Below are 8,226 nucleotides of genomic sequence, written 5' to 3'. Positions count from 1 at the left end.
CTGCATCCTGGGAGTAGGAGAAGCATGCAGGCAAGGGAAGTGACATCACCAGGACCCAGCCAGGTCTTAACATCAAATTTAATCCTGCCAGAACCTTCTCTTCACTTTACCTCGTCCCGTCCTTTTATGCCATAATGAAAATTTTCTTAAATTACCTCCTTAGTCGCACTACCGTGTAATAACTGCATTAGCCCACAGCCATAGCTGCAGACCAAGAAGAGAGGGCAGAAGAGATTTCGGCCTAGCACGAGGAAGCTAGAGTCTACGCATTTTATGTGCATATAATATTGTAATTGTATTTATATAGCGCTTACTACTCCTGATGAGGTGTTGAAGCGCTTTATGGTGAGCATCATGGTACTTCGGAGCCCAAGGTTAGTGATTAATCCAGTGGTTAAATGTTGGTTATTGCGATTAGTCATGTGATGTCAAGAAACAAAAAACATTGCATGCATTTACTCCAGTTACTTTGTGATATATTAATACCGGTTAGGTTTGATCATTAGTGGGGGCTGTGTGGTTTCAGGTGAAAGGCTGGTGAGATAGGCAGGCTGGTGGAGCTTAGGCAATGTTAGGTTACTAGGATAGGGTTTTAAAGCAGCAGAGGTTCTGCTCGATGAAATGAGGTGACAGCCTTTTTGCAGAATTGCAATAATAGAGATTAAGGCAGACAGTTATGAGACAGAGAGGAGACAATACTCAGAAATAGAAGGCATGAGGATGATGGAAGGTAAGAAGAGGGTCACTCTGAAGAAAGGAAGGAGAGGAATCAAGCTTAAAGGAATCAAGTGGAAGTCAGTCAAGTTAATTTTTCTTTTTTTCTTTTTCCTTTTTTTATTTGTAATACAACTTTATTATGGTCTAAACGAAAAGGAACCGGAACTACAGTAACAGGGTTCACTACTAAATGTGATGCGACTGTAGCAGTCTTTAAATTATATTCGAAACGTGAGGATAAAGTAATTGCAGTCCAAAACAGCTAAATACGCAGGTCCAAAATATGAAGGAATTAATTTTTACTGCCACATTCACTCCGAAGCCCACTCATCTCCTTCCGCATCATCGTCCTCATCTGGCAATGCAGTGGTCTGGGTAATCTGTACATCTTGCTCGTATTGTGCTGCCAATGCTGAGTCCATTACAACTTCAGGTGGTGCAAGAGCAGGCATTGCTACAAACTCCAAATTGGGATCGCCGATTAATTTTCTTGCAAGCCAGAGGAAGGGCTTCTCAACGTTGTAATTACTTTTTGCGGAAATGTCGTAGTACTGGAGGTTCTTCTTCCTGTGGAAGACTATAGATTTTGCTTTCACTTTCCAGTCTTTGATATCCACTTTGTTGCCACACAGCACGATGGGGATGTGACTCTTGACGTGACGTCAAACATGATAATGGCACACTGGGCTTGGATATAAAAGCCATCTCGAAGGCCGACAAGCTTCTCCTGGCTGGTGGTGTCCCAGACGTTGAACTTGATGGGGCCTCGGTTTGTGTGGAAGACGAGAGGGTGGACCTCGACTCCGAGTGTGGCCACATACTTCTTCTCGAACTCGCCGGTCAAGTGGCGCTTGACGAAGGTGGTCTTGCCGGTGCCTCCATTCCCGACTAAGATGAGCTTGAACTGAACCTGCGGGTCTCCCTGGGAAACCATGGTGTGCGGAGGGGGATCTTCCAGAAGGGTTTTATGAATATAGTGAGAGATGGCTTTCTGAGAAGTAAGCAATCTAAGGATGTAAGCTGCAAAAATATGCATGTTAGGCATTCAACGATTGGTTGGGAGACATCTGAAATGCAACTTAACACAATAGCAGTGCTTGAGTATGTAAAAGTGCCTTTTTTGATCATCCACATTTCACTGAGATATCTCTTCCTTGTCACAGTTCTTCACCTCTTCCGCCCTGACCTAAAGTTCCTCTGTCGAACATGCAAGGCTTGAGATAAACCACCAGTAGGAAGGGCATAAGTTCTCTTCACAAGCAATTAAGGGGGCAGAGTTTTACAAAGAAAAAGTAGAAAAGATTGAAGAAGAGAGGAAGAATACTTCCCACAGGTGGTGAATGGAAAAGGGATTTCTTATTTTTTTAGATCAAGGTGATGGATTCCTTATTTTTTTATTTCTGTGTCATGAACCCATCCTCATTTAGTAAGGCGCATGATGAGGAAGACCTTGGAGTTATGAATAACCAGTTTGTTATTGCAATGCTTTGTTGAGTGCCCAGCAGTTTCTTCTTTGAAGAGATGGGAAGCAACAAGTTAGGCAGTATAAGGGAGCATTGTTCTCCAAAGTGCGGGTCCATGGAGCAGAAGCTCCACCACGCATGTGTGTCTGACCAAAGTTTCATACGGTGCTTAGCAGGATAGTGTCCTGTCATAGTACCAAGGATAATTCTTACAGAGTGGCAAGCTGTTTCCATATCTTAAACAGCTTGGAAGAGTGTTTTAATTTGAAAATGCTAACTCACAATTGAAGATGGCTCGCTTCATACTCAAGCACCAGACAAGTTTGTTAATCCATCAAAGACCAGCAGGGTCATCATTCCAAAAGCATTCCCTGTCATTGGTCCTCGCTATCCAAGTATGTCCTTTGTCACTGTCAATATGAACTTTCTTTCCTGCCTTATTGACATTTGGTGCTCTTACAGCTACATTGGACTCACTGGCAAGTGCTGAAATATACAGTGAAACAAATACAGTATTTACGCCCACAATGCCATGTTTTAATAGATGTTTTAAACAGGTAATAATTGTAGAGATGAAAAGTCAGGTCTCCCCTTTCTCTATGCTGGCATTTGTCGCTGTAACTCTGGAAAAGCAGGACTAGAACTGAACACCACGTGTTGTGGGTGGTTCATCCAACATATTGTATCCATCTAAACTCCAACAATGGTTGTACCTGTGGTATCCAAATTGTTTTATTGAGTTCTTGAAGTAGCCAGTGGCAGCTACAGGCATATTGCATGGGTTCTTCATCGGAGGGCACTATATCAGCTAGTCAACCAGGTATGGATACACGTTAATCCCCTGTCTCTGCAACTGAGCTGGCCCTGTGGCCTCTTGGTCGCTGACCGGAAGCCAGAAGGCTAGGCTTCAAACTACTACAGCTTTTGCACCACCATGAAGACCCGGAGCCTGTGATGCCTTTTGTGAATTGGAATATGGAAGCATGCATACTTCAGCTCCAGCTAAACAGTCTCAAATTTCAAATCCATGGTGGATCTGAGGCATCCCCCCCTTTGGTACTGCTCAACTTTTATAAAGTGACAGTGAAGAACTTTATGAGGGGTGGGGTACCAAACTAGATGCAATTAAGGAATTGCTTTTCCATCTTATGATTAGAGGAAAGATGGTTAGGAAATAGAGATCTAAACAATAGTGCAGTGTACATGCATATACATATATCATATAAATTACCAATACGATTTTTTTTTCTCGTAGAATTAATTTTATCATGGCTTTATATTTTCTGCTTTAAAGTGAGCTGCAGTATTTTAACATAGCTACTTTTGCAGGATATAATAACATATGTCCCTATTGTAGCACTGCCCAATTGGTAATCTTAATAGAGTTCTACTTATACACCTATTATTTTACTCCGTATTAGCCCTCTAAAATGTAGGCAGAACGTTCCACTACATTGCTGCTTTTTCAAAATGGCTGCCCAAAAATATGAAAACAGGAAATAAGCAAAACTCCTAGACTATGCATGTTTGATCAGCATATTATTTTTCTGTTGCATATTCATAATTCCGCCAATTGATTTGGCCGTGTAATGATATAAAACAGGCTCACTGGGGGTGTTGAAATATATGTTGAATATCTTCGAAGGCCTTCCTCAGCAGTATTCATTCCAGTCTCTTCTTCACTTTTAAAAGCTGGGTGTTTGCTTTTTTAGGGCTAATATTCTCGGAAAGATTGACTTGTAACAGGAAAGCGCAGCACACTGGCACGAACACTGTCAAATCGCCAAACAAAATAGATTCTTAATTGCATAATTAGAATAATAACTTTAAACTGTCCTTTCCTAATTATCTAAAGGGCTGTAATTGCTTTTTTGAACAAACACAACTTAGAGATTTTTTTTCTCCTTTCGCTGTAAATGGAGCATTCCCGTTCTTTTTTCTCCGCTCTTGAGGCCTGTTACTAATGGTCACTGATCCACTGAGCAATGAAGAAAGTGTTTAATTCAGAAATTATATTAAGTGTCTCTAATGACCGTGCCCGTGACTTTCCTCATTAACTGGACAAGGGCAGGCTACTCTATATGTGGCTATAAGGGCACTGCTAATGCCGCTTGGATGGGTGAGCACAATGCGAGCAGCCAAATCTTAAGCCGGGGGAATAGCTCTGCTGACGGCGGCCTTGTATTAATAGTTCTGTGCTGACAATTGCAGAATAAAATACCTGCAGAGTCAATTCAAACTTTAAGTCTGTAGATAATGGTAATCTAAAGCAGTGTACCCCCCAAAAAACCTATCTATCTGTCTATCTGGGCTGTTTCCCCGCATACCATTACAACACAAGCGTTGCCATGCATGCGTTGTAACAACGCGTAGTCATTACTGCGATTTTTTTTACAACGCGTGTGCTTTTACCACGCATGCCTTTACAACGAATTTCGTTGTAAAGGTATCTGTGGTAAAAGAACATACCTTGTAAAAAATGTAGGCGATCCATGTCGTTGTGAGGAAACAGAGGCTCTTCCGTTTCCTCACAACGACGTGCACAGCCCCTCAGATGACCAGAGGGAACCAGGAACCACGCGGGGAGAGAGGTAAGGGGGATTGGCCCTGGGGTGGGTGTTACTTTTTTAGGGTAAAAGGGGGTTAGGGGTGGAGGGGTGTCGTGAAGGGTACTGTTTTAGGGTTTATGGTAGGGTTGCAGGTTGTGTAGGGTAGTGTTTTAGGGTAGGGAGACGACTGGGAGTTGGGGGAGGGTCGTGCAGGGGTGCTGTTTTAGGGTAGGGAAAGGATTGGGGGTTGGGGGTCATGCAGGGGTAGTGATTTAGAGTTTAGGGTAAGGAAAGGATTGGGGCTCGGGGGTCGTGTTGGGGTACTAAATTAGGGTTTAGGGTAGTGTAACTTACCTTAGATACTTTTACCGAGAGTATACCTTTACCAGGCAAGCCTTTGTGTTGTAATGGCATGCGTAGTAAAGGCATATTCGTGGTAAAAGTATGCGTTGTAATCGTAGGTCGTTGTGAATGACTACGCCTAGTAATACCCGCGTTGTAATGACACGCATGGTATTAGTACACGTAGCAACGTGTCATATTCGTCTATCTATCTATCTGTCTTTCTGTCCATCTATCTGCCCATAGAGGTCAGTTTCATGGGATCAGGTGAAGTTTTGGGACGGTAAACAGAAGTGCGTTCCAGTCGTAAATTCTGGAGACCCCTAGGGTCACCACTGATTTAAAGCTGTTCTAGTTAATGGAATGTTGGATTCCATGAGGTTTTAGATGTGATGTTGTGATCCTTTAGCAAGGATATTCATATGGATGTGAAAGTAAGATATTTGTGTAGCGTGAGCACCAGTGCTTTGGCTTAGCCAACTATTAGACGTTTGCAGGCCTGTAAGTAAATCTTGTCTTTGGACAGAAATAGAACAGTTTATAGGAGAGGTCAGGAATGAACTACATTTTCGCAGGGTTCCGCTTCAAGACATTGCACCGACATCCAAAATGTAAGTCTGCATCAGCGAAAATCTTTGCAATCGGGCGAAGATCGCAACATGGATAGGAGAGGCGGAATTGGGGTTCTCTGCAAGTAGGTCTGTGAATAGCAATTATAGCACATTAGTAGTGCTTTTGTAGTATTACTAAACATACTACAAAGTGCAGTTTGTAAATAGGCCTGGAGAGGCGGTTTGGAGACTGCGTAGAAATTGTTCAGATCTTCAGGGTCAGATCTTGCTTTTCAGAAGAGGTGAACCGTGGCTGTCTGATACTTCTGCTAAGGTTAGCGAGATATTGATTATGTTGGTCCAGAGGTGGCCAAGAGAGAGGCTAGTAACTTTCAGGAGGTTGGGGATGGAGTGTCAAGTAAAACTGAGGCTAGTTTGAGACTTACGATATGTATGAGTTCAGAGTTGGAGATTTCTTTGAAGGAGGCAGCCGCGGCCGGTAGTGGGAGTACCGGCTGGGCGGTGACATGGGGAGGGGGAGGGGCAGGGTGGGGGGTAGTAATGTATGGATTGCAGACTTTAAAAGGTAAGTAAAAATAAAAATAAATAAAACGAATTTCGTTGCACACACTGCATCGCATTTGGTGATGCAGTGTGCGAAACGAAATTCGTTTTATTTATTTTGATGTTTACTTGCCTTTTAAAGTCCGTAATCCATACATTACTTCCCCCACCCTGCCCTTCCCACGTCACCGCCCGGCCGGTACTCCCACTACCGGCCGAAGCTGGAAGGAGGCACCGCTGCTTACGGATTTATGAGGTACGCCTGGCATGTATTGCCATAAGAGTCCCTGGCACTGATGGGAAATACTTTTTGAGAGGATGTGTTCCTTGTGAAAGAGCAGAATGACGTCTCTCGCAGTCATTGGCTGAAGTGGGCAATCCAACTGCTCCATGTTGTATGCTATAGTGGGTGGGAGAAAAATGGAAAGAAAACAACAAAACAAAAATGAATGAAACAGGCTGGCTAAAAGCCACTATATATAATTATATTTGATATAATTTTCGTAAAAGCAAAAGTTTTTGACTAACACCAGAAAACGTTAAAATGAAAACAAAAAAAAAGATGGTCCATAATTTTGGCCATAATTCAGATATCTAGAAAACATTTTATATTCAGAAATTATATCTGGGCGAATATGTTTTCATTTATGCTTGCGTTTAATTTTAATTCATGTCAATGCCATTTTATAGCAGGTGGGATATTGTACTAATGACTTCATCTAAGTCCTGTTAGCAACATTTACCCCATTGTAATGTATTACCAATTTTCTGAGGTTTGTGGAACGATAAACAGAAAGAGCAAATGGGTTACCCAGAAGCATACAATGTGTCAAGAAGTGAAGCTGGGATCATGAGGATGTCTTCATTGGATAGGTCAACGAATTTATGACTAGACTAGGCCACATCTGGAGATGAATTAGACTTAGCATCCTGAATTCGCTGCAACAGTATCTCCATGCCCTTCCCTCATGATACTTAATGCTCAGATGTGTGTGTGTTGCCCAAGCTTACACGGTGTGACTGACGCTGGCATCGCGTTCACAGATACCCAGCAGGCCTCTGATGGACGGGAGCAGATTCCCTGGGTCACCAGTAGTCAATCACGCCTGAAACCGAAGCCAGCAAGTGATGGAGTGCTCCAATAAAAGACTCAGCAACGAGACAATAACACCCTGTACAGCGTGAGAGCCCTGCTGTTAATGGCTTCCCTTTTCTCAACTTCTTGTTTGTCCACAGGTGTCGGGTAGAATGTGAAAGACACACTAATCAGAGTAGAAAGTAAACAACTGCGTGGGCCAGGGAACCCCACTCGTCCTCTGTGCAAGATTGACTCAAAATACAAAGCCCAAAAACATTGACAACACAAAGTAAAGAGTCAAAAGCAGAATATGTTCAAAAGCAGAGTTATCAAACTAAAACGTGTTTCTTGAGGCGTTGGGGGTGTGTAAGGAGTTGGTGGTTTAAGTTTGATGGGAATGGAAACATGGTCTTTCCATTGTAAGCTAGTAGGAGGGTAAGAAACCATGTGGCAACCTACATTATTCATTTAAGTATGTGAAATATTGATTAAATATATTAAGTGATGGTGAATTGCAACTTTAGAAACAGGGCCTAAATTACATATCTGGTGCCATGTCCCTTTTTGCACCACAGCGCACACTTAGCTAGGTGCTCCCGGCACAGAGCAGGGCAGTAGACCAAAAATGCACAGCCCTCAATGCAGATGCCAACTGTGACAGTTTGGGCCTGTGCCGAGGACAGCAAAAGACACACACTTCATGGACTGAATGTAGAACAAATCAAAACATTCACCCCCGGTCAAGAGATCTGGGTTAAATCCATCATTCTTTTGCTCACCATGCCACCCCAGTTTAGACCTGGCCATAGGCAAATCATTCTTGACCCTGTGCCTGGGAACAGTCCAGCCCGAACTGCCAGGTCAGGTCCTCCCTGGACCGGACACAAGCTTCCTAGGACCGGTTTCAGGGTTTCAGCCCTCATCAGCCAGAATGGCTGGGTTCAAACTGGAATGGCATGGGA

The 8,226-nt window shown here is 43.1% G+C and overlaps 1 pseudogene; it reads right to left on the bottom strand.

Annotated features, from left to right (window-relative positions):
• Nucleotides 1–1,028: 1,028 nt before the first annotated feature.
• LOC144783963 (GTP-binding nuclear protein Ran-like) lies at nucleotides 1,029–1,675 on the bottom strand (annotated as a pseudogene).
• Between the last annotated feature and the right edge of the window lie 6,551 nt (nucleotides 1,676–8,226).

The sequence above is a fragment of the Lissotriton helveticus genome, chromosome 10, assembly GCF_964261635.1.
Source record: "Lissotriton helveticus chromosome 10, aLisHel1.1, whole genome shotgun sequence".
Taxonomy (NCBI): Eukaryota; Metazoa; Chordata; class Amphibia; order Caudata; family Salamandridae; genus Lissotriton; species Lissotriton helveticus.
Note: the sequence above shows the minus strand (reverse complement) of the source record. Positions and strands in the feature narration are given on the sequence as shown.